Here is a 27,928-nt window from a genome sequence, read left to right as displayed (position 1 = left end):
CTTTAAATTCATAGGCCACTAGTCGTGAATAATTGTTTCCACATTCAAGGATACTAGATTGACCTTTCAAAATTGATCTCCTCTTTTGCTGACATCCCCACCCCCCTCCTCCTCCCCACAAAGCAATCTTGCTCCCTATACGTCAAGGTACTGTATTTCAGAAATAAAGGGTTTAGGTGAATGTTAAACCATACTGTTAAATATTGTATTACAGTTGAGTTTCTATGGTTTGTTTTTAAATTTGAAGAAGAAAGTAAGAATGAAAAGAATCAAGTTGTTAAAACAACAACAACATGTGTATAAATCTTAATATGATACCTCTGGGCCTACATATTTCAGGTAAAGTGTCTGGATCAGTTTCTTTAACATTTAGGATTCAAGGTTTTCAAACTTTAGCATGTTCAGCACAGACAGTTACACCAGGCCTACACTTTTTTCATGTCTTTGTCCATTTGATTTTGATATAGGGGAACTGTACAATACAGGCCACCATTGTATATAAAGCCTTTCTCAAGTTTGTTGCTAGGCAAATTCCATAGAGGTGTGCACAGTACTTATAACTGAAGGAGTCCTGTGAACATTGTATAGTCTTTCTAGTTGACTGAACTTTGCAAACATTTTGTTTCGGTGATCAGGTCACAAAGATTGTGACAGTCTATTGTAACAGTCACTGCAACAATCACTTTAAGAGAGTGGTATATGTACTAAAGGTAAAGAAAGCGTTAAGTGGGACATTCATTGTACTCAGAAATATATCTGCATTAGTATTGTACAACAGTTGTAGCCACTGCTATAGTACAGTAGCAAGTTATATAATGAATCCTAAATGTGCAAGTAGAATCAGTTCAATAACGTATGCAATTAAATTTAATTACTACAAATTTTGTCATTGACCACTGAGTAATAAAGACTGTAATAAAACACTATGAAACGAGTGTTTGTATGAATAAATATGCATCTAACATTTGAAGCTTGCTCAAAAGAATATATACAGTAATACTAAATGCAGTATGGTACATAGTGGTGATAGTAGTTTTCTGTAAATATTGTAACCAAGGTATGCAAATGCAGAGCCCTTGACATGAATGAATATTATAACCCAGAGAGAACAGCAGCAGCTGGGAGGGATTTGTTTTTGAAATTGTCATATTTATTCATTTGACATTCATGTTCAAATTAACCTATTGGTGAAACAGAAAAATAAAGTCTGGAAAATATTAGCAATTTCTGGCAACATATATCTATATCTATATATCTAGATATATTATATAAACATATACACATAAATATGTACATATATATACATACATATATATTTGAAACACTTTCCTCTGTGAGTAGCGCCGGCCAGCCGATTCAGGGTTCTTGGCCTAAGATTTAGTATTGTAATTGGCCAGAGAATGAAGATGAACACAAAATAAATCCAGAGAGGTGATTGTATTTTTAACGGCGATACATTGAAAAGAAAACTTCTAACAGTAAGGTTGAGTGTATTGTACTGGATGTGTTGTACAAACTTGAGGCTACGTGGCCCTGAAGCCTACCATCAAGACTGTTTCTTCCCACAGCAACCAGTGTAGACTGTCCTGTCACTCCCAGGTAATGCATTTTATATAAATCCCTTAACAATATATGTGGAAATACCACATGTATACAAAATGATGAACTTTACCCTACAACTTAGCTTAAGCCATAATACACAAATAGTACAGTGCATTCCTACCATCCCCAAACAATTGTACTCCTTTACAGAGATGAATGTGATCACCTGAGTATCCCTAGAAAATATCACACATGTGTTACATCACAATCCCAGGATAAGCCTGATACCACATGCCGATCCTAGGAGCAGCCCCAAAAGCCATAATCTGCCAACAATTACAACAGGTGGGCTTTAGGCCAGACGAGATAACCCTATATAATTCCAAGGGGATTTAAACTACCACAATGGTTCCACACAGTGTGTAGCGAATTTCTTAAAAAAATGCCAGTGCTTTAGAAACCTAAGTACTGTCAAAAATCAAGTTTCACTTGTCTTTCCCTGACTTATGAGGATGTTATTTAGTTACTGTTCTGTTTTTTGAAACAGCCCCCAAAATATTTACTGGTAATGGGTATAATACAGGGTTTATGTTTAAAACAGTTCTAAACCAGCACTGATTCATTGCCTGACAATTGCTAACTGATCCGATTTTATCATGTATTAAATTTCTTATTGTTTACTGGCAGAAAATTGCCAGTGCCTCTTTTTGGTATTCTACTGGCAAACGACAAAATTCGAAAGCATTTGGCTGGTAAATAACCTAAAGTTAAAGGCCTGGTATCAGGCGCGTAGCCAAGGGGGGGGCAAAGGGGGCAGCCGCCCCCCCTTGAGCCTATTTTTTTTTTTTTAATTTTTTTATGATATCGCTAGTAATTTCAAAAGAGAAAATGCTAAGATGCAACTTACAAGGCCTGGGAAGTGCCATTTCCAGCGATCTGGGAGGCATTTTCAGCCAAAATTTTCTTGTACGCTTCGCGCCAACTCATGGTGGCGCTACGCTTAGATAGTATGCAATGCCATATCTACGACTCTGAAAATTTTTCTACATTTTCGCCCCTCCCTTGGCAAATTCCTGGCTACGCGCCTGCCTGGTATTGTATACCCTGGAGTCTGGTTCGTGGTTCTCATCTTACTTGTTATTGTTATTAGGTTACAAAATTGAAGGGACAATTTTGTAATGGGAATATGAGTGGCCTTGTAAAGTTCATTGCAGTTCTACAGGTATTATGAGAGAGCAAGATCATTCTACACTTAACACTGTACATGCCACATTGACTAAATATCTCTTAAAGTAAATTGCATCCTGGGTATGAGATTTTCTATAATCAAAGTAATAAACTTTTCTGAGACACTTTGCTGTACATTATTGTACATATTTAATCAGTCAGATTACACACAGGTTTCTACTTCTAGTTTCTTAATTTTCTTTTTAATAAGTTGACACGAATAACCAAAGTTAACCAAACTGTATCACATTTTGATTATTCTGGCAATTCTCGTTGTGATTTATTTTCATAGTAAGGTTAGGTCAAAACCCCTCCCCTTTCCTCCCCTCTCCTCCCCTCCCTTTCCCTCCCCTCCCCCACCCTCACCAGTCTAATCCCACTCCCATTTGTTAGCTTGGCACACACATGTGCATAAACCAGTTCAAGTCTGTAATTTTTTGTAAATGTTGGGCTATAAATGTTTCCTGATGCTCTTGTCCAGTTAATTGTTTCTTTGGCATGTTGACACTAATGGGAGCAATACTGTCAGATAATTTCATAATTATTACATGAATTTCCAAAATCTTAATGGTTTTTCATTAGTCGATGAACCTTGAGAAGAGATTGCAGCTTTAAATTTATGCTTTGTTCTCCATCTTTTAATACCTATTTATAATATGTACGAGGGAGCTGCTACTTTCTGTGATACATGCTTGCAGCTCCCCGGCAAAGCTGTTTGTTACACAAAACCAGTAGTACACAACATATTCACCCAGATTTCAGTTTAGAGCTGTATATCACAGACCAGAGCTATTCATTACCTATAGTCTGTAGTACACTAGTTCAGCATTACTTGAATCATTACAATATATATACTGTACTGTGTATGTGACATTTTTATGTGATTGTGAAAGTCTTAATGTATGACTAGTTCCATTTATACATGACCACAGGTAATAAATGAGTGTTCAGATTTTGTGTTCATAGCAGTTTTGGAGGCAAGTTAGATTTTCTCTAATAAAAATTGCTATAATTACTGTGAATGATAGCTACAATACAATTTTTTGCACTTGAATAGCAATTTTACATATTATTTTGGTGATGCGATACAAAAGATACTAAAGATGTCTGTCATTGAGCATGACAGATTGACAGCTTAAACTTTAATTATGCATCACTTACAAACCAACCATATACAGTATATATATAACTTGGAAATCTGAGATAAATAGCACTCTACATGATTGGAAGTGATTGTATGAGTTTAATGCTACCCAGTAGACCACTGTACATTTTGATTTTTGAGGGTTTTGATATTCAATTTAATTGTCTTAATTGTCAGTTGTACATACTCTTCCATCTTTTCTACTGTAGATACCATGCATACAGTTGTTTTTGCTATCGCAGGTGTTAAATTGCCACGTTTTTTGTGATGGTTTTTCTGTACAGAAACGTTTGATCTCGGGTAGGAATTTTATAAAAGCTGTGCAGGCTGTGAATAATATATGAAACGAACGGTAACTGTTACATTAGTAGAATCAGTGTGCATAGCCTAATTGATTTATTTACTGAGAGCATAAATGTACATCTTGTTTGGTGCATCAATAAATGATTATATTGTTTATCAAGTTCTTTCCACTCCTTGATTTCTGTTAGTTCAGGTTAATATGCAGTGTACTGTACTGCATCCATGTGTTCAAATTATGGTAAATGTTATGTTTCTGTCATACATGTATATATATCTTAATAAGGAATAAATGTGATTGAGCTACAAATAATTCTCTTGCCCTGCTCAGGCCCCAAATGGCTTTAACAATTTATTCAAATTTGTGTATTGCTTACAATGGTTTTTAGTTTATTAGTGTTAATTTGCCCCAGGGCAGCTTAACTACCTAAGTTAAGCTGTTGCAGACTATGTTGGCAAACTTGGCACATGTGCCTGATTGTTGCATATATTACAGGTGTGTGTAATCATGGCCTCCATGGTGTAAGTACAGTAGGTATGTGTGATAAGTCTCTCATTACAATAGCTTGTAAATTTTATGATCTGTCATAAAAGAAAGAAGAAAAAAAGGGGGGGGGGGAAGGAAAACCAAAGGAACTTAGTTCTTTACCTTGACTTCCCTTGGTTTCCCTACATTGAAGAAGAAAAGTGGGTTTTGGTAGAGATGATTGTGACTGGAGGTCAATAACTTGTCAATAGTGTTGAGTTCGTTTCACCAGGGAGTTGTTCCCTGGTTTCACCAAACATGTTTACAATGAAACTTGATTTAGGTTTTCATTAGCTAAATTATACCTTGGGTGACCTGTAAATAACCCAAATGAATATTTTAAAAAGTCAAAAAGTGAAGTGATGACTTTAAATGAGAAGGAAACTGCCCACCCCCCTCCCAACCATCTCTAGCACTTCCCCCCTCTTTGTAAAGCTAAAAGAAGTAAAATGTTCTTTAGGGGATCTAGTTAATGTAATTTTGGCATCTGTCAAACCAGAATGAACAAACTTATCAGATGTGGTTCCAGGGAAAGGAGGGGGTTGGGGTGGGGTTCTACATTCTTCCTCTTCAATCACACACTCAAAGTAGTTTTAAGTGAAACTGTGCTTGTTGACCTAATTATAGGCCTCATTTATGGCCTAACTATGCATTCTTTTTGTACTTTAAATTTTAATTTCACATCTGGGAAGGCCCTCCCTCTCCCCCCTCCCCCACCCTTACTGTACACGAGAGTCATGGGCATCAGTGACCTCAGGAACCCAACAGCCTTCCTTTTTAAAAATCCTTGCTTCTCCCAGGGCTGCTAATTCAAGGTTGTTCCATGCAAGTTCTAACCACAGTTACTGTACATTGTTGTTATTCACTGATCAGATCTATTTATTAGTCGAGTTTTATAACTTCCTTTTGTACACACACTATGCATTGTGTATATACAGTGCAGTATATGTAGGAAATTCTCATCTAGGGATTACAAAATAGTAAAAGAAATCAATATTTTATTTGGTCTGTCATTTGGTTCTGTTTTTACCATTGCAAGGGAGTGGATTGATTTGAGTAGATATAGCACATAGTATCACATTATTTAGTGGAAAGTATTAATTAGTGTGTTATGGACACTTGAGAGTGCACAGAGAGTATAGGGGCAGGAATGGAAGTGGGCATTGGTATTGAGAAGTTGCATTTGGTAGTAGCATTTACAGCTTAAGATATTAGTACTTGTTGCCTGCAATGTCGTTTTTCTGTAGAACTTTGACAAAGCAATGGTTATATACAAGAAGGCCTAAAGTGACAAGTACTTTATATAGCTAGAGATATTATTATGGTGGTCGGTTTTACACCCTCACCCAATTTGTATTACATCCGACCATCATGAGTACCATTTATTGCAAACTTGGGTGTTGGGGTGGATTGGGAATTTTCTCTCTGGGAAGGAAATTCAAAAGACCCCTCTGCACCTCTTGAAAATGTCCAGCACCAGCACCAGTATGCCACTAAACACTGACAGCGCACCTGTACCCTGGCAGCTGGTACATTAGTCACCACCTCCCACCTGTACCCCTGGCAGTTGGTAGTTGGTACAGTGGTTAACACATCCCGCCTTTACCCTGGCAGTTAGTTCAGTAGTAACCACCTCCAGTCTGTACCCTGGCAGCTGGTACATTAGTCACCACCTCCCACCTGTACCCGTGGCAGTTGGTAGTTGGTACAGTAGTTATCACATCCCGCCTTTACCCTGGCAGTTAGTTCAGTAGTAACCACCTCCAGTTTGTATCCTGGCAGCTGGTTTATTAGTTAACACCTCCCACATGTACCCCTGGTAGTTGGTACAGTAGTCACCACATCTCGTCTGTACCCTGGAGGAGTATTTACCACATCCCGTCTGTACCCTGGCAGTTGACACATTAGTTACCATACTCCTGGCTGTTCAGTATGTAACCTGTTCTGTAGACGAGTACCGTAGGAAAATTTCCTTCAACAGCTCGCTGTTTCCGTTATAACACAGATTAATGTCATAACTTCCTTGTTGTGAGACACTGAACACTAAAGGCACCAATTTGTCATGAATAAATACTTCCTGTAGCTGGTTTTAAGTTTGACTCCTTACAGATATGTCCACGATCTTTTTTCTGGTCACGGTAGATATGTAGCCTTGCTTCCTATTATCATCCCTGATTAAAGGATTCGATGTATCTCTTACAAGCTGAATTCAACTACAAACCAAGGTTGCTTTCATCCAAACAACAGACATAAATGATTCCTTCCTCTAATCCTCTGTGTATAAAGCTCAGTAATTTAATTGTTCATTCTGTCTTATCTTTTGTTGGGTGAAGAACGACATGTATATCTGTAGCTTGTATGATGTCTGCATTAAACTTCAGTGATGTGTGTAATAATGCGACATAACTATATTGTACGTTTGTGGTCGGAGCTACGTATAGTACAGCATGTGGCTGTTCACATAATGTTTTGCTCAAATCCAACTGGTCATAGAGCTTTTTGCAAATTTCTTCCGAGACATTGCAAAACTGGGATGATGCAAGAGATATTCTAGACCTCTCTGTTTTGATGTCATTCCCGTCCTATGTGCCTCTCCATATTTGTCCTCCAGAGTCCTCCCTCATCTACCGTTAAATAAGGTCATCGGGTCATCCTTCTCATCCTTACCGCATAAACACTGTATAAAGAAAGATGTCAGTGTTTGTTTCTGCTTTAATTATTATTCAGTCATTTTAAGATAATCTCAATTTTTCTGCTTGTTTAGATTTTTTTTTCTTTCTCAAGGATTTACACACATCTTTCTTTGATGAATCTTTTATTTTTAGTTTTGATTTATGGGGTTACTAAATAGCTAAGTACTGTAAATGTACAGGAGGAGTTTGAATATATCTATACCTCTGGCCTCAAGCAATTATATCTAATCTCATTTGATTCTGGGTACTCTGTTACTGACCGAAGCATTTGAGTTGATTAAAATGCAGTAATTTAAGAAGGTTTACTTATTCGGCCGCATAAAATGTCTGTCAACTACTAGACGGACTCAAGACGAAAGGCATTGCTACTGTACTTACTTTTTACTCTAACTAACATATTTAATTTACAAAAGTCTGCTATTGGAAGGTTCAGGTGACAACAGTCTGTTTACATCTTATTCAGTACCATCGAGACAGCTACGTGATTAGATTTGCAAAATTCTTCTAATTTGAGGAAAATTTAATTACTATATAGAACTGTCGATCAAGATCCCTCTTACTACATAGTTTCAACAACACACAAAAATGTGGATTCAACTACAACTGACAATTAATTGATTATATTTGGGAGAAGGAATGTTCGGTGGGGGGGGGGGGGTAGGTGAGGGGTTAAGGTTTATTCACTGGTGGCATTCTCAGATATATGTGAATCATTGTCGAGTGAAGAAAGAAATCTCAACAAGCCTATTCCAGTAAAATACTGTACATTGAATGAAAACAGAAATTGTTTTTGCGTGTTTTCAAATATTTTTGCCACCTGGATAAATCCGCTGTCCTTGTGTTGTTTCTTCCATCTTGCCTATCGGTGGGAATGCTTCATCCCCACTTTTCCACCGTGGCTTATCAAGCTACAGTGAGTAAAATAGTTAATTGACTATGGGTCAGGTCACTTTCCAAATGCTGGCCTACTGTGCAATCAAGAGATTCTTGTCAGTAAATAGGTCAGTACGTCTGTCGTTTTATGTGATGAGCGCTTCCTAACATTTTCCAGGGAGCGTCTTTGTATTGATTTTGGTCGTCGGAAGGGGATCATGTTGACCGATCTATTTTGAATTTCGTTGAGTCAAAGAAGAGAAAAAGCCTGGTCAGGTATCTAGGAGATTCTGGTACTTTGGGTTAATATAAATTTCGAGAATGTAGTCTGTATGGAATAGAAATTAGTAAAAATGTGGAATGATTAGAATACAAAATTTTGATTTTTTAGAGTGGAAAAGTATAATAATGCAACTATTTCAATCAGCTATAACCTTTGTTTAAACATAGAAATAATTCCTGTCAAGTAAGAGAACTATGTGGTTACAACCGTTTGGTACCTCTTTAGTCTTAATAATTTAGAGTAACATATAACTTTAAAAGTTCAATACAGGAAATACTTTGTCCTAAAGAAATTCTTTGCCTCCCCCTCTCCTCCAGCCCCCTCCAAAAAACAAAACAAAAATCAAAAATTTGATTATTGACATAGCAAAACTATGACAAAGAATAAAAATATATTACCCCTGAATGACATTGCAAATTGCAATAATGTAACTGGTTTCTCTGACATTAAAATTGCACAACATTTATTTATATCAAGAAGAGTGTGAGAAGAGAAGTATGATCGAAGTCACTAAATTCACTGACAATGCAAATGAGCCATATTTTACAAAGTATGAATAATTCATAATGTCACTTTATCAGCGGGATTTATGCCTCATTTGACACATCAATCAATCCAAATGAGTACATTCATTTTAGCATTGTACAGTATGATGATCTGTGTGTGTTATGTTGAGTGGGAAATTTCACGGTTTTTAATGTGTATGTATAGACAGCTGTATGTTGCAAACAAACATTGTAGGGGTTCATGAACGGACTCAAAATGGTAGGGGTCCTCCGTAGTACAATGAACTATGTTTAGTTTAGATTGGTTTACATACTCTGGCTACATTATATTACCAGCTGTCATGGTGGGATCATACACTGCTTAAATGTAAAATAAATGTGTACACATGCTGGTGGAGTGAAATTTGCATGTTACTGTAGGTGACGATAGTCATTATGTATTGTCAGAGTTCGTGTTAGCAAAAGAACAAACAGTACCGTTCATGTCTCCAGGCATTATTTCACAACCTAGCTGCAATTGAGTAATTCTATCATTGAAGACATCATGAGTCATCCCAGACTCTATTTAGATTTAAAGATAAAGGATTTAAAGTACAGCTTTCTTCATCAATGTTGATAAATTCGCTGAACTCTTTGATATACAAAAATTTAAAGATGCAGATCTGAAAAAATGATCTACTGCTGTACTTATTAAGGTGTCATGTCGTCCAGCGTAGTAGGTCTAATCCCTTGTGAAGTACTATATACAGAGATCATAATCTCTTTAATGCTACTTTTTGCATTGATTTTCATAAATTTGCTGTACTGTTTTGTACCTACTGTAAATCCCATACTGCAGTCAACAGTGTATAAGACATATAGATCTAATTAAAGAGACAATGTTGTTATGTTTCACAGTGGTCGTGATCAGTAGTAATTCATTGTGGGTAAACATTCAACAGGGTTCGTTCGAATTGGAGAGCAAATACAAGTAGTCGCTTTAATGTTGTAAAAAAACGTATGGTTTACTCTGCTTTATAGATTCTAAAGGAAGAGAATATGGTGCGGGTGGTGGGGGTGGGGTGAGGCTGGGGGAGGGGAGGATGGCAAAGAGACCAGTCCAGTCATTACAGCATGTTATGATGCTTTCAGAGTTTCTTGGTGCACCAAACAATTAAATATCTGAATTCATGCTTTTTCTGGCAGCAAAAACCTATGAATTTAATATGAAAATTACAACTGTTGTTGACTATACTGTAGGTTATAATACATATCCCTATAAGCTGGTATATATCTTGTCATGGTATAAACAAACTCTTTGAGTTTTCCATTGAAGTGTTCATGTAATGTACCTACAGCAAACTGTGTGTGCAATGGCTCCTCTCTTACCTGTCTCAAATACATATGCACTCCGATGTACATAGCCTAAGAACAGGTAACAGTCTTGCATTGCACCCCCTAATGACCCTCTCTTAGGACATTGTCCTCCTCCTTCCAAATCTACCATTCAGAAGCCTATATACTGTCCGTATACTAGCATATTTCCGGCAGCAGAAGGCCTCTGACCAAGATGCATGCATCTTCCCTAGAGGCCGGCCAATAAGCTTTTTATCTTAAAATATAGGAAAGAAGAAGGGAGGGGCAAAAAACCAAGTAAGGATGAATATTGGCAATTGAAAATGTATAGATGCATAGCAGGTTGTTAGTATGAGGGTCAGATCCAAAACCTCTGCCAATGTTATGGACGGAATTCACAGAGATAAAGTCCCATCAAAAATAGTGTGAGAGTTAGTATTTGGTAAGGTATGCATGATTGATTTAAGTTGGGATACCTCTACCATATAACGGAAAAAAATTAATTGGGTAGTGCAATATTAGTCTGAATATGCAAATTAGGTGTTATGGACGGAATCAGAAAAATGATCGATATCCACCAACCTTCATAGTGGGTCAAAACTCTGTGAAGTGTTCAGGATTTCAAAGTATCAGGTACTTTTCATCACAGGCCTGGTACCTTAGCTTTATCACACTCCCACTCATAATCTTCAATGTACCTCTATTAACCCACTACCCCAAACCAAAATTCTGTGTTATGGACGGAATGTACAACGTTATGGACGGAAGGTTTTGTCCTGATTTAGGATCAACTCTTGAATTGTGAAGTGTGTGTTATAAGTTAATACTTATGGCCAATATGTGTAATAATATCAAATAAAATTGAATTTATTATAAGAAGGGAAAGAGCTAGTCCTGAAATAGGAATTGTTATGGACGGAATGTTATGGACGGAAAGTATTGAATTAGCCTGAAATGAATTGCTACAGCACATGAAAAGTTTCACTCTTGCTGAAGGTACTCATCAGGTGGCTTTCAGCACTATAAGCAGAGGCTGTCAGTACTTTTCCCATTTGTTTTTTTCACTTTTGTGGCTTCACCTCCTTCAAACAATGCCAATGAAATCAAAGTTTCACCAGTCTGCAAAGCTTGTATGAAAGAAAACAACACATGCAAATAAAACTGTGGACATGGGAGGCCTGTATGGGTTGAACAGTCATGAAAATTTGAAATAGACTTTTCAATCTCAACAAAATACATTGATTCATATTTGTTAAAATTTTTCGTCACCATCACGGCTCACAATCTCTTTAAAACTTGTCCCTAATATATTCAACCACCTTTGTTGCAATTCCCACTTTGCTACTTGAAATTAGGAGGACAGGCTGTTCTAGTTTCCCCATGATCATTCCTAGTGGGATATTTGTCTCAGGTGATGGCCAGAAGAAAGTATTGGTAGGGCCCTTAGGGTGTAGGAAGGAGACATAGACATCATTACTGTCAACTGATATTTGGTCCACCTTTTCCAACCTCTCCTTCATACACAAAAACCACGTGGCATAAGGATGACAACTTGGATTTATAAGGGTCATTCCGTGTCAAATCAAGAATGGCTGTTGCTGCACCCTCTCCAAAAATTCCCAAATTTTTTGTATGATTGGACCATCATGAAAAAAGCATATTCTGAAAATTTCAGTTGCATTGCTTTCCAGCCGATTTATCACACTTTGAAATTCCGCAATTTGTCGCCACCATGGCATTTTCTTGACTTTTGAGGTCTCATTTCTCAGCAATTAACCATTCTGTACCTTTCTATTACAGATGCCTATAGAGTCTATCCCATAGAATAGGAAAATAAAAAATTAGGCTACAAAAATATTGTCTTGTGGAGTTAGGTCCACTTAAAAGTGTCAAAATATACGATTTTTGTACTTTTCACTAAAAAATGCGCTATTTTTAGTGATGAATTGCTCCTAAACCATTGCTTCAGGGTACTTGATTCTTTCAGAGGTTATTATGTCTGGTACAAACATTACAAAATAATGATTACAATGCTTTCCTATGATATGTTTGCAAGTTGTGCAACTCTAAAGTTGCTATTTCATGCTGCGATTCAGCATGAGGTAGGAGTTTTGATGCCAATTTTTTACCAAAGTAACCATGTTAGAGCTGTCAGGGTTTTATACTTCAACTATAAGTATAAAGTTCTTACCCCTAAACAAATTTCAGGGTTCTAGCTGTTCTCAATAATAATTTAAGAAGTTGTTAAGCTGCTCCGATGTACAAAAGAGGTCATCTTTGCCGGCCAATAACTCAAAATGCGTAATGTTGAAAAAATCTGATAATTTTTTCTGGAAGAGATATAGTACCACCCTGTTTGTACAAAAAATTTCAGGAGGGTGTTTTGCCTTATTTTGAAATGAAAAATCCTCAAAGTTTGGGATTTTTACAGAAATTTCTTCTTTTCTTTTTTTTTTAAAATTAGGGAAAACATCACCTGAAAGCCTAGAAAAATACTGTAATGTACATGTAAAAAAAGGTTTTCCATCCTAAATAACATTCATTCACATTTGATTGCTTTGATTTAACTTAATAAAAAACATTCTGCATAGTTTTTCCAAAGAAAGTAATTTCCATCCATAACATTCACATTCCGTCCATAACGTTTTCCTAATTCCATCCATAACACAGATGTTTCATTGAACCCCAGCTTATCAATATGCAGGAATCTGGTAATTTTTCACTTCATCCTTAATGGCATTGATAACCTTCAGAAGATTACATGCAAATTTTATCACTGAAGTGAACGTTAAAATTGCCAGGAGATTAATGACATCAGGTAGCGTTATGGACGGAATTAATGATTTTCTTCTCGATTAGCATCTTAATTAGGGATGCCCTACTTAATTTTTTCAAAACTATTTTGGAGAGATCAGTACCATAAACAATTATTCAGGTGCAGATTCCTGTGAATTCCATCATTCCTTGCAGTTCAGTGGCACAAATTGCTGTTTCCGTCCATAACGCTGGTTTAAGTGCATTGTTGATATAATTAAGCAGTACTCGTTAACAAAGAAACATACAAATTTAATTTTTTTGCCAAGCAAGCTTAAATTGTTCTTCTTTTGGACAAAACTATCAAAATTGATAACTATGATCATCTAAATTTTAGCCCTGAGGTTGACAGGTTTTGGATCTGACCCAGGACTTAATTGGCAGAGAAATATTAATTTAACAAAAATTTGAACAAAATATAAAAAAATGCTCTTCAGCTGAGTCTGAAGTTAATGAAATGTCATGCTTAAGAGTTTTTCCAAGCACTAGATCCTCTCAGAGTTGTGAGCATATTTTAATTTATTATGATGGGAGAGAATGAATTTCCAATTAGAAAATATGTACAACAAAAACCATAATTTTGTAAAGCTGTAATTTATTTCTATTTTCTTCTTACTTGTCTTACCTGTCTCCTGTACATATGCACTCTTATCTACCGGACCTAGTCTACAAACTGGTGGCAATTTCTTCCACTCCCCACCCCCCTCCTCATGACCCCTCTATGAGGTCACTGACCTCTTTCTTGCCAGTCCAAAGTACCAATCAGAAGTAATCCTTCGGTAATGTGTTTTGGAACAAGAATTTTAATAGCCGGTGATGCTTGATGTAAGTGCTTATATCCCGAGTAGGTGGTTGCGCACTCTTGCTTTTTAGGACTCGGCATAAAATATTTCCAGAACCGTATGGTTGTTTGCATGCTCTCAATGTTATGGAAATCGGTTTATGTGGTAGCTTTCTGCCATTTCTTCATGTGACATATTGACAACCGTTTATTGCTACAACAGTCGAAATGAAATGACCAAGATGGCTCTCTGAGAGACAAAACAGTTTTGGCAGGAAGATTGATAAAATGTCAGAAGACTTTATCGGATCTGTTCCTGAAGGACAATATTGGACTGTAGTCAGAAGTGAATTCAAAATGCACTGTGACTTCAACGTCTTTATCAAAAGTGAAAATATGTTCACTGTATTTAAGGCAGAAGATTTTGAGAAAATTACATAGCAGACAGCGACTAAATTAATTACTAATTAATAAATGTTGTTTCCATAATAAATTATAGCTCAGTTAAAATTTGAAACTGAGGTTTTTATCACTAATAAATCATCAATTTCAAAGATAACCTCCCCCCCCCACCCGCATGTTTTTCTGCCACTCTGCAGCAGTTGAACATGGATTTCCATAAAAAATAATGTCTTTTGACAAACGATAATTACTGTGATAACATTTTAGGGGGTGTTTATGGACCTTTTTAAAATGCAATTAGACTGTGTTTAATGCTCTAGTAACATACTGTAAGATTGATTCAATAAATTGTGGTAATATTTGAATGCCCCATTTCATAGTGAACAGTTATAATAAGCGTGTTTACAAGAATCCTCTTTGGCAGACTTGTAACCTGTCTGTACTTATATTCAGCTCATACTGTAGTTGTCTGTTCTCGTTGTATCCGGTGTCCTCATGGATTTGTACTCCGATTTTGGCCATTTTACTAGTGTAATATTAAGTACTCATGCCAGCTCTTAGAGACATGTACTCATGCTCTTACTCAAGGGTGTACAGGGTACTCGTACTCATACCAAGGTGTACTCGTACTCATGCCAAGGGTGTATTTGTACTCATGCCAAGGGTGTACTCGTACTAATATGCCAAGGGTGTACTCTCACTGCTACCATAGATGTACTCTTACTCATGCTGTTGTGCATTACCCATGCTACAGTACAGTACAAGTCTTCAGCTTCCCGTACAGTAGGTATGTATGTATTTTGTAACTTGAAAAAAGTACACAGACAGTCTGAGCAGACAGTTTTTTGATACTATCGACCAGGAAATTTTCTGACCTCAGATTGCACCAGTTCAAAACTGCTCATGGTTGAGCATAGACTTTCTGTAACTGAAGGTTATACAAATATTGACAATGTCTCTTACTAAGCGTTATAATACAAATCATCTATGGTCTGTATTTTGCATTAACATCAAAGTTGAGCGAAAAGTCCTGGTTTCAGATTAGGAGTTCATCGATTTGTAATGCAAAATGTAATATTTGTCCTAATTTAATAAACCTGAACAATAAGTTACCTAGAGTACTTCCAGGGGTTTTCTAAGCCGCAAGAATATGCCACAGACCTTGATGAGGAAAGTGAAATTACTGTACTGTACATTACATCAGTGCAAGGCAACGCACTGTTGAAAGGTGCATGGTAGTATTAATGAAAGAGAAAGTTCAAGATAACAGATGAATGACCAGTACTTGACATTTCTAGCATATTTAGCGGTGAAATGTCTTTTGTCGGTTTACACCCTCTTCGCAAGTACTGTAGTGATTGATGTCGTCATTAGCGCATAAAGAAGGAATAGAAAAGTGTGTGATGGCTATAATTACTTCAAAGAAAATGTTGAGCAGCTATGTACTACAACCATGGTATCTATATTACAGTGTGGACATATATCTTCTCAACTTTGGCTTTTAAAATCATGTCAAAGAATATGGGCATTTGCAGGCAACCCGTTTCCTTTGCTAGTATGGTACATAAACTGACGAGAGATGGTCAGGGGTCGCTGCAACCCTAGGACCGGCGGTCAATTACTGTCGGGGGGAAAGGGTACTATGGTTTTAAATGATACTGGATGCTTATTTTCCTAATATACTTATTAAGGGGAAAAGGAAGATATTTCGTCTGGTAGGTGCATATGGGGGGCCTGGCGTCCGTAATTAGCCCCTTGTTTCTGAGCTGGCTCGCAGTGTTCCCGATTCTAACAGCATACTGTATCTTAGACTTGAAGGTCACTGTGCCCTTCTTAGGATTAATGTACAGTACTTTACTTTACCAGTACTGCTATATAATTTGAGTCATTAACACAATAAAGGTGACACTTTAATTTTGTTATCATTTTGCTTAAGTACTGTCATTAGCAATTGGTGCCTAAAGTAAACAGGATATCGGGAATGTAAACATTTAGTCTCTTGTGATGGCCTTGAATATTTATGCAAGGTAAAAACAAACAGTGTGGTACCAACAATTTTTGGCTTGCTGTGTGTTGTATACACTACTAAAAATTGTTTCAAACATACCTTATCTTTTGTGGAAGGTCTTTAGTCATTTAGCTGGTACCATAGGTGTGAGAACTCATTGCAAAGTCATTTTCTAAAGAGCTATTTTCTACTGGAGAAGAAAGAACATGCACATACTGACTATTGGATGTTGTTGGAAAACATTGTTAATTGGTAAGTTATTGGACCACTGTATTTATAACATATCAAGACTAAACTTCTGCTTCAATTCATTCCTTTAAAAATCTAGTTTGTTCCAACATATATTGCCAATCCTGCTCAGTTTCAAAAGCTCTTCAAGATATTAAAGGAAATTAAAGGACGTCCGTAGTTTCTGAGCATATTTTCTTACGTAACATCGTTCCTCTTATCAATCGTCCCAAAAAGCACAATCTCGTCAGTCCCACAATGGCTACAAGTGCCGGATAAGGCTTTACAGATCGGGAAAGGGACAGCTCCCAAAAACCCTCCCAATCAAAAAGGATACTTCTCGGGCTGCACATGATAATCCACCAAAACACTGTTTCTTCTGGAAACAAAAAACTAAGTTCCTGATAATGACAATTGCGAACGATTTGGATCGAAGAAAATTCTAAGCACAAAAGGAACGTTCTACAGTAGACACTTTGGGTGGTAGAATGAGAAGGGAGGGCATTGACTGGAGTGGTCGGGTCATAGAGGGCGCACAGTGTGAAAAGGTTATCAGTTCACTGTAGACACGGTAGAACGAGAGTGCTGAGGTTGTGAGGAGACAGGTAAGCTAACTCTTAAATATCCAATCCCTGTAATTCTTTTAATTTTCATGAGCATATTTTGTAGCATGTGCTCTTAATATCAATTGTCCCAAAATGAAAAATCTTGTCATTGATGGAAGTTGCCTTTTTTACTGTTCCCTCGATTTAGACTGTGACTGTCCATCTTGCAGGATAAATTAAAGCTTCACTTGATCAGCGAAGCATCATTTTAAGTTTTAATTTTGAAAGGGTCATGTTGCAGGGATAAGCTTCCATCATGTTACTGTGTTTAAAGTCCACCTGACTGATTTTTACAAGTAAGGATATAATAAGCATGATTTGATGTTAACCTATAAAACGGGTCAGGACACTGTATCCATATTGAATAACAGATGGTTCTTTAGTTTTTCGTCCTGGTTTTTATTATCCTTTCCTAGACTATAAATTCAAAAGCAGATAAAGTCAGTGAACTTTACAAGTACAGTACTGTCTGTATATTCAATCCAAAACTAGTAGGCATTCTCCAACTTTGGCAAAATAGATTGTAAATACATAGCGTGCCTAGAAGTGGGTATAGTCGGGGCGGGCTAGTACTGTACTAAAAAAATATATTGCCAAGTTTTGTAGTCTATACCAGTGTACAGTACGTCTGTGAGATAGGTAAGATTTGTCATTCTCTTAAAAAAAGTTTTGTAGATTTTTCCAAGTGGAAAGAGGTTTCAGTTACGTAGGTCTAATTTTTGAAGGTTGATGCTTATTTTGGGAAACTCTCAGTCACATACAGTATGCGCTGTATTAAGAGGATTAATGGCATTATAGTTGGGTTTCTTTTGCCATTAAGCAAGGAGACCCTCACAACTCCCTGCTCTGAGGAACACCATTTCTATTTTTATATATTTATTTATTAATTTATTTTCTCCACAAAGTAGTCCAGTATCTTACTAAAATTTTTGGGTGGTAGAATGAGAAGGGAGGGCACTGACCAGAGGGGACCTGCTCTAGAGGGCGCACTTCAGTGTTAAAAGGTTACCAGTTCACTCTAGACACGGTAGAATGAGAGTGCTGAGGTCGTGAGGAGACAGGTGAGCTCGTCAAACGTCATTATCCAAACTCGATAAGTTTTGGAACAACTCCCTACTCTGAGGAACACCATTTCTGAATTTTTTTTGTCTCCGCAAAGTATAGTCCAGTATCATATTATACATACAACAGCTTCAATAAAGAAAGCTACAGGAGTATAAAGATATACTGTGCTGCAGTGTACTGTATGGACTTTGGCTGTATAAACAAATCATGCCCCAGTCTGTACCGTCAAGTCATAATGTTGAATAATTTCAGTGGTGATCATGAATTTGATTTATGTAATAGTTTGTAATGAACTGTCATCTTCCTGCAGGTACTGTAGTAAGTCTGAGGTGTAATTGTAAGGATCATAATAACTAGTGGGAAGTCTTAAACTCTGTTGTTATAGTTCGTACAAGGCAACCTATTATTGTTCTTTAGAGAGCTGATGCTCCGTTGCCCATAAATCAATCGGGTAACGGAGTGAAATATTTTATGGCAAGTAATCAAAATGCCAGAGCTGGGTTTTCTGCTTGTTCCTAACATTTTTTCTTGCTGTCTCCCAAAAGTTGTGAAAAATACAGTTTTGTTGTGAAAAAAAAAAAAAATGTTACTGTAATTTTCTTGTTTACATTACTCCACCAAGCATGCATCAGGAACAACAAAAGTTATGTACAGACATAAATTTCAAAAGTTCAAAAGCAAATGTAGGGCAACATATATACAACACTATATATGTAATTTGTGGGACACAGAATTTTTCATATTGCAATCTACAATAATTAGGAGCTCAGCCAAATGGTGATCCTCATTAATAGATCCGTTTATTGAGAAGTTACTATCAAGTAGCCTTGTTTATAGCCACAACTCAGTACCAACCCTAGGTTTGAAGATGAGCATGGAGGATTTCAGCTATTCCCTGCTTTCGAAATAATAAATGCATAGTAAATACATATTATTCAGTTGAGGCTGACATATATTACATATATGAAGCATTAACTGTATGCAAACTTTGTGCATTTCTTTGGTCAAGTTCATGGGGTAATTACATCCTTCATTACCCCCTGATTGTTTCAAGGCTATGCTAATTAGATTTAGAGCTCATAGACCAGAATTTATCGATTATTTTCGAATATTTGTTTCCACCGGTTTGAAATTCTGAAACCTGCTGTCGTACTGTACTGTAGGTGTACACAATATTGTGCAGTAATACGGAGAGAACTGAAATGCTCTATATAAAAACAGAAGGTTGATTCATATCAGATTTGTAAATTCTGGGTGTGACAGCTACAGTATGTACTGTAAAGGGAATGACTAGATAGTAATGGAACAAAGGTCTGCACAGGCACAATGTGCATTGTGGTAAAGTGGTTTAGTCAGTTGACAGACAATGACAATTATGACACATCAACTTGGAACTAAACCAATCAAGTATATTAAATCAACTGTAGGTACAGTACAGTAGGGCTTGAATTGAAGATGTAGGTCATCTGTAGGTAGTTGTAGGTCATCTATATGTAAGTGTAGGTCATCTGTAGGTAGTTGTAGGTCTTCAATAGGTCTAATGCTTGAATTGAAGATGTAGGTCATCTGTAGGTAGTTGTAGGTCATCTATGTGTAAGTGTAGGTCATCTATAGGTAGATGTCGGTCTTCTATAGGTATTATGCTTGAAATGAAGATGTAGATCATCTGTAGGTAGCTGTAGGTCATCTTTATGTAAGTGTAGGTCATCTATAGGTAGTTGTAGGTCTTCTATAGGTCTTATGCTTGAATTGAAGATGTAGGTCATCTGTAGGTAGTTGTAGGTCATCTATATGTAAGTGTAGGTCATCTATAGGTAGTTTTAGTCTTCAATAGGTCTAATGCTTGAATTGAAGATGTAGATCATCTATAGGTAGATGTAGGTCATCTATATGTAAGTTTAGGTCATCTATAGGTAGTTGTAGGTCTTCTATAGGTCTTATGCTTGAATTGAAGATGTAGGTCATCTGTAAGTAGTTGTAGGTCATCTATATGTAAGTGTAGGTCATCTGTAGGTAGTTGTAGGTCTTAAATAGGTCTTATGCTTGAATTGAAGCTGTGGGTCATCTGTAGGTAGTTGTATGTCATCTATATGTAAGTGTAGGTAGTTGTAGGTCATCTATATGTAAGTGTAGGTCATCTATAGGTAGTTTTAGTCTTCAATAGGTCTAATGCTTGAATTGAAGATGTAGATCATCTATAGGTAGTTGTAGGTCATCTATATGTAAGTGTAGGTCATCTATAGGTAGTTGTAGGTCTTCTATAGGTCTTATGCTTGAATTGAAGATGTAGGTCATCTGTAGGTAGTTGTAGGTCATCTATATGTAAGTGTAGGTCATCTGTAGGTAGTTGTAGGTCTTAAATAGGTCTTATGCTTGAATTGAAGCTGTGGGTCATCTGTAGGTAGTTGTAGGTCATCTATATGTAAGTGTAGGTAGTTGTAGGTCATCTATATGTAAGTGTAGGACATCTGTAGGTAGATTTTTATCATCTGCAGGTAGATGTAGGTCTACTGCAGAAAAGGCAGTAGATGAAAGATGTACCTAAATGGTAGAGTGGCATTCCTCAGGGTGGGAATTCAAATTGGGTTTTAATCACAGTAGGTCAGGAGTAACATGGCAATGCTTTTGGAACCATTGTGAAGTCCTGTAATTTTTTTTTTCATTGTGAAAGAGTCTTTCATACTTCCAATGGGCCTTTTCACAGCATCACCCAATTTGCAATTAAATGATCCAGATCCAGCTGAAGTAAAGTTGAGATTGGAAATGATGATTGGTAAGGTACAATGTCTCCACGAAGATGAGAATGAAAGTGAAAGCCCAACAATAGCATAACTTTATTCGCATGTATCTGATTGATTGATTGGCTGATCGATTGGAAAGGGTTTCCAGCTTTGCAGTATAGTTTTAATTTACAACCGGACTTTTAACTCAAAATTTTTTTCAAAATTTTGCAAAAATATTTTTCATCACTGGTTTATTGTCCAATTCCATATCAAAATGGATTTAGAAATGTAGTCAGAGCAAATTAATGGACAGAGATTATGGGGACTATGGGTCTACTGTTCTGCACATCCATCTGTTTGCTCACAAGCCTTTCTAGGTAAATAGTGTTAAAGTCAACATCGCCTGTATCAATCATCTGTATTTTGTTGACTCTGAAAACAATTTTAGTTTGTTTAGGGTTTTAAATCAGGTTGGCTGGTAGTGGAGAAGTGTATTTGTAAATTGTGCTTCATCATGAAGATGAATCGTGATGACAAATGGTATAATATCGCAAAACAGCCGTGTATATAACCGATACAGTAATTACTCTATACATCCGTGGGCAGAGAAGTGGACTTACATCTCTCAAAGGGTTTCACTAATTTTGTTCTCTAGTGGTGAGACAAAGAACAAGCTTCAAAATATATACTTGATAAATTGGTAATATAATAACTGAACTTCTGGAGACATGGGAATAATTTGGTGTGGCCAGTTTTCAAGAGTGGTCACTCCGAGAGTTTAGTTTCGAAAGTCATTTCTATAGCCTCTAAGTGCTTTGAACTTTGAACAAAATGAAAAGCTTGTTTAAGGATGACTTTACAAAAGCACAAATTTTATGATTGATATGTTTAGAAAACGTTGCTTTTCAGTCCTGTCCAGGCTGTATGTCTATATCATACCGCTTTCAAGTTTTTTGACCAATGACCTAAGTTTAAACAGCTGAGGCTTTCATAGGAAATGAAGGTAACAAGAATGTGATAATACTTCGCTCCTACCTGACCTGTCTCCTCACAACCTCAGCACCCTCATCCTGCCGTGTCTAGAGTGAACTGGTAACCTTTTAACACTGTGCGCCCTCTATGACCGACCCCTCTGGTCAATGACCTCCCTTCTCATTCTACCACCGAAAGTGTTTAGAACTTTCAGTTTTTCTATCCGTTCGAATCTTATGGAACTGATGTGATCAGGATCTCCTTTGGTGCTTACTGAAGATTCAGATCTTTGGACTAACTATCGTGAGAGCACAATAAAGTATCCTTTTGAATTTGGAGGCCTTTTTATGTGGATTCTGGGCCCTGCCCTGTTCAGTGGATGGAAATCTGGATGTTAATGCATACATGAAAAATAGCACGATATCACTGATAAGAAACTGAATGTTCTGGATTTTTTTTCACATTTTGGATGAAACTTCCCCTTTTGTATACATGTCCTTTTTACTGTATGGCAAGTATGACATAATACACCACTTCACAAATTTAATATTCAAACTCCATTTGATATTTCATCTAACGTTAGCTCTTTTTTCTCATCTTTTGGAAACAGAGAGAACTTGGTCAAAGTTTCAGCATATATGGTTATATATTTGTCACTGTTCAATTCCTGCATTTTCCAGTTTAATACTTCAGTTCACATTCATTTGCTAACTGATGTATTCACTATTTCTCATCAACAACTGTTTACATATGCAGCTGCTTCCCATCATCAGCATCAAACTAGGTTCACGGTCAAGAATTTGTTTTGGCCGATATTGTTCATCTACAGTAGTTTTTAGATAAAATCATGGTGTCCTTTCCTTCCTTGAACATATAAAAAAAAGAAGATAAGATGGGATAAGGCAATTTCAAACATTGGACTAAGATAATCTAAAAAAAAAGGTCAATGGATTCATATCGAGTGGCAAATTTGCATCTGGAAATAATCTCACCTCCGGGTAGTTTTGATACAAGTGTATATCTGATATGCTAATTTTTTTGAGGGTAACGCAGGAAAAGTAATGACTATCGCTTTTGTGTTTTTTTTTTTACTGGAGACTGCCATTTTGTGAAGTTATTATTTAGATATACGGTAAAGGGTAAAAAAGCATTGCATGAGTCACATCGTCCAGTATTAATAATAATAATAATAATAAATGAGACTTATATAGCGCCAAATCAGTAAACAAAAGTTACTGCTCAAAGCGCTTTACAAAGAAGTAAATTAATTTACAAAAGAACAAGTGAAAAAATGGGTCTTAAGTAGACTTTTGAAAGTAGAAAGTTTAAAGCATGTTCGAATGTGATCTGGTAACTTGTTCCAGAGATAAGACCCAGAGTATTGGAAGCTTCTGTAACCATAGTTCTTCAATCGTGGTTTTGGAACAGTTAAAAACAGTTTGTTGGAGGAATGAAGTGTGCGAGTTGGAGTATATGGCAAGAGAAGTTGTGACAGGTACACAGGCATGTCATACAAACACACATGTCCACAAACAGACAATTACAGAACAGAAACACTTTAGTTGCTCTACCGCGTGTAGATTTATTGTACTGAAAATTTAATGTAATAATGAATCCAAACTATCCAAAGGTTTCAACGACTTCTTTCTTTCATTTTCCATATTAAATTTTTTTTAACTGTATTTTATTATTTTTTACTATATTTTACCATATGCATGCAGTTTATTTATTACCATTATTATTCTTAGCTACTGCACTTTCCACCAGATTCACTCCGGACAGAACTATTAAATTATCCTGTATGAACGATGTTTACTTATATGTTTACCTAACATTGTTAGCTTCTTCAATGTTAGCTGGCAATTGATGTTGGAAAACGTACCTAGTTGTAATTTGAAATATATGGATTCTGCATGCAATGCATGAAACAACCTAGCAATATAATTTGTTTTCAAGTCATTAGTGAGCATGCTATACTCTGTACAGACCTTATATTGCTGGGAACCATGCATAATTTACGTTGTGAACAAAACCTTGTTACGGGACATTGCTTGAAATCTCTGCATGATCTTCTCAGTGTTTCATAAACATGAACGTTCAAGGTTTGAATTAAACATGTTCTGTCTTTCGTCTCTATGTAATGCTGTATTTATTAATTACTGTCATCTCTAGGCTATGAAGAAATATGTTGATGTGAAATCTGTGTGATGATTCGCTTAATGTGAAAGTTCTCAACCAGTATATATATATATTTCAGCAAGTCATCAGTAAATTAAATTATTGTGGACAGAGGCAACTGATGTGCACATGATAACAACAGATTTGTAACCGTTAGTTTGTAATTGCACGTGTACGATAAGTACTCAGTAGTTATTCTTTATTTCTATAGTAACAGATTTGTTAATGACGTACAGTATATGGATGCAGAATTCAACCTTAATGCCTGCGTGGGATGCAACAGTAATCAATTACATTCTTTGCACAGGTCTGCATGCTGTTGTGCTGCACCAGTGTCACATACAGTACAGTATTAAATCTGTACGGAGTTGTGCGTACGTTGGTTGGTTGTACATATCAATTGGTGATAAAAAAGAAAATCATGAATTTAACAGTACTTCAATCTCGTAATATATTGACTGTCGCCCATAAATTTGCACTCCGATCAACATAACTTACAACAAGTATTAGTCCACCTCAGGCTGATTGAGCGCACCCGCTTCCTTCCCAATCTACCATTCTGAAATGTTCCACCATCGAAATCTAGTCCTTTTAATGGTATACATGCTGAGGGTTTCACAACCTATCAGAGTGTTATGAATAGAGTCGCATTAAAACAACTTTGGAAGTGCCACGGTCAGCATGGACACAGCTGCTCAAACAAACGTCACTTATTCTGCATTTTCATGTTAACACTAGGAAGATTGGAGTACATAAGTTGTGAAAAGATAGGTACAGTACTCTAACCATCGTGGTTGGTACATACTGCAGTACCGTGAGTATAGCCAAACCATTGAGTTTATTGAGGTTTGTATAGGATCCTCTGTACCCATACAAAAGTACTGTAACCTTACGGTAATTAATCTAGAAACTTGTGTAAATGCCAACTTTCTGAGGGAAGTTTTGAAAGATAAAATAACATTTGTTGTTTAAACATACAAAGATCTGTTTTTCAAGTTCAGTCAGTGACAAAAGTGTACATGCGATGAACCAAAGAAATAATAGTAGAATGAAAGTCATATCCTACTACAGTATAGAACTGTTCATATTTTCCAGGTACTCCTGTAGTAATAATATGTTAGGCTATGATTGTACTTTCTCTTTCATTCTCTTTGCACTTTTATCAGTCTTTAACTAACTATTGATTGATTCACTGGACGAATACAGTAGATAAACTGGACAAATACAGTAGATAAACTGGACGAATACAGTAGATAAACTGGACGAATACAGTAGATAAACTGGACGAATGCAGTAGATAAACTGGACGAATACAGTAGATAAACTGGGCAAATACAGTAGATAAACTGGATAATTACAGTAGATAAACTGGACGAATACAGTAGATAAACTGGACGAATGCAGTAGATAAACTGGACGAATGCATGAAATAAACTTGACGAATACAGTAGATAAACTGGACGAATACAGTAGATAAACTGGAGGAATACAGTAGATAAACTGGACGAATGCAGTAGATAAACTGGAGGAATACAGTAGATAAACTGGACGAATGCAGTAGATAAACTGGACGAATGCAGTAGATAAACTGGACGAATACAGTAGATAAACTGGACGAATACAGTAGATAAACTGGACGAATGCAGTAGATAAACTGGACGAATGCAGGAAATAAACTGGACGAATACAGGAAATAAACTGGACGAATGCAGTAGATAAACTGGACGAATACAGTAGATAAACTGGACGAATACAGTAGATAAACTGGACGAATGCAGTAGATAAACTGGACGAATACAGTAGATAAACTGGACGAATGCAGTAGATAAACTGGACAAATGCAGTAGATAAACTGGACAAATGCAGTAGATAAACTGGACGAATGCAGTAGATAAACTGGACAAATGCAGTAGATAAACTGGACGAATACAGTAGATAAACTGGACGAATACATAGATAAACTGGACGAATACAGTAGATAAACTGGACATAGATAATACACTTAGATTAACTGGACGATAAGGCAGACAGTTACAGTAGATAAGCATATTTTTTTAAAGAAAGGCATATTTCTTGCCATTCTTTGAATTGCATCTATTGCTTAAACCAGCCGGTTCTATTCGCAGAATAATAGCATCCACCATGCCTTTTATACAGTATATGGCAATTTACATAGGTTTTTAGTGCTTCCTGCAGTAGCTCGACTGTCTCCTCAAACCATCAACAGTAGCTTTCACTATGCTGTGCCCAGAGCTTTGTGGTAATTGTTAATATGCAAAATAAACACCCTTAGTGACCATGGTCACGTCCAGTTCATTGCATTAGTGTGGAAACAGGTGCTTTACCCCTTGCAAAGAGGCAGCTGTTGCAATACTTTTCAACTCAAACCTCAACACCTTAGCATACAGTATATATGTATTAAAGCAATATGTGTCTTTGAAACTTACTTGTACACTACAGTTTATGTAGGTCGTAAATTTGCCTCATTTCAATTCCATCTTGTAATGGATTTTGTAAAATACAGTACTATTAGTTTCTATGATGCCCCGCCCCTCCCCCGCCCCCCCCTTTTTTGCTTTACACAATAATTCAGCCACAGGGAGAGATATGAAATTTATACTGTACTTGAGTCAAGTACACGCACTCGCTGCCTTTGTTAACTTGAGTTCATAGCCTGCAGACATAAAAAGTTGATTTATATTATTTGTATCTGAGTGCTCCTCTGTTGAAAGGTCAATTACTGGTTAACTTTACAAGAGAAAGCGATAAATTATTACGCCTGCTGCAACTGATAATGGTTGTCTTGCAAAAACTGTTCGAAGTTGTTTAATTGGTATGACAGTTTAATGTGCTAATGGCTGTAAGAGACCAACCACTGCATCTTAATTCTGTGTTGATAAGTCATAAAAAAGGATGTAAAAAGTGGAGTGTGTTAGAAATAAGATTTCAAGCATTTATCTTAATTCTAAATCGATTGATACTGATTCAGTGTTTTATATTTTAAGAAATAAGATGGTTGAAACCTATTAAATTGGTTGAAATATTGATTGCAAATCTCAATCAGTGCACGGTCTATGTGACGTCTATGGTAGTACAAGTATTATTTATTTTGATTAAAGTTGGTGAATTATTGATACTCAGTCTTATACTAAGAATCTAAGCTCAGAGTCTCATAAGAATGTGCAATTAATTTGCGAAGAATATTAATTAAATCTGTGAGAATGATTGGTTTTCATTTTGAGTGTTATTTGAAGTAAAGAAGAAAACGTGTCGGCCCAAAAAGGACGTAAATAGAAAAAAATAAAAAAAATAAATGCAATGGAATCAACAATAATCCAGCAAATTGCATATTTATTTCATGAAAAAAATTAAGGAAAGTGACTATGATTGTGTTTTAATTGCAATCTTTATGGTGGTTATACTTGATTAGTTAAGTAATCATGTGACCCTAGCTTACTCAAAAGTTAGCCTTAAAAGTCATCAGTATTGGTCGCTAAATTTGAGCATGCTAAAACTTGCTAGAAAGAGTTCAAAAGTACCTTTCCTTGAGGCTCTGAACCTTCACATCTGTCCCAGGCATTTAGGATTATTAAAAATTGCAGTGTCTTACTGTGGATATATAACAATTGTTAGATTGGTTAGTAACATGTTAGTTGATATTTGAACATGGCCATTGTGATCTAACTTTGGTGCATATTTCTGTTTTGGTAAGTTTATTCAACG

General features: G+C 36.5%; 1 protein-coding gene across 5 annotated transcripts in view; it reads left to right on the top strand.

The window, feature by feature from the left end:
* LOC139970630 (potassium channel subfamily K member 2-like) overlaps positions 1-27,928 on the top strand; it is a 65,141-nt gene that overhangs the window by 4,112 nt on the left and 33,101 nt on the right. The window contains exon 1 of one of the 5 annotated variants that reach the window (XM_071976486.1): positions 16,508-16,686. The exons of the other annotated variants lie outside the window; for them this stretch is intronic. The gene's annotated coding sequence lies outside the window, so the exon portion shown is untranslated. Of the gene's footprint in view, positions 1-16,507; positions 16,687-27,928 lie in introns of those variants that run through there. 5 annotated transcript variants of the gene reach the window in all.

The sequence above is a fragment of the Apostichopus japonicus genome, chromosome 8 (genome assembly GCF_037975245.1).
Source record: "Apostichopus japonicus isolate 1M-3 chromosome 8, ASM3797524v1, whole genome shotgun sequence".
In the NCBI taxonomy this organism is placed as follows: domain Eukaryota; kingdom Metazoa; phylum Echinodermata; class Holothuroidea; order Aspidochirotida; family Stichopodidae; genus Apostichopus; species Apostichopus japonicus.
This window is presented reverse-complemented; position numbering and strand designations above follow the sequence as displayed.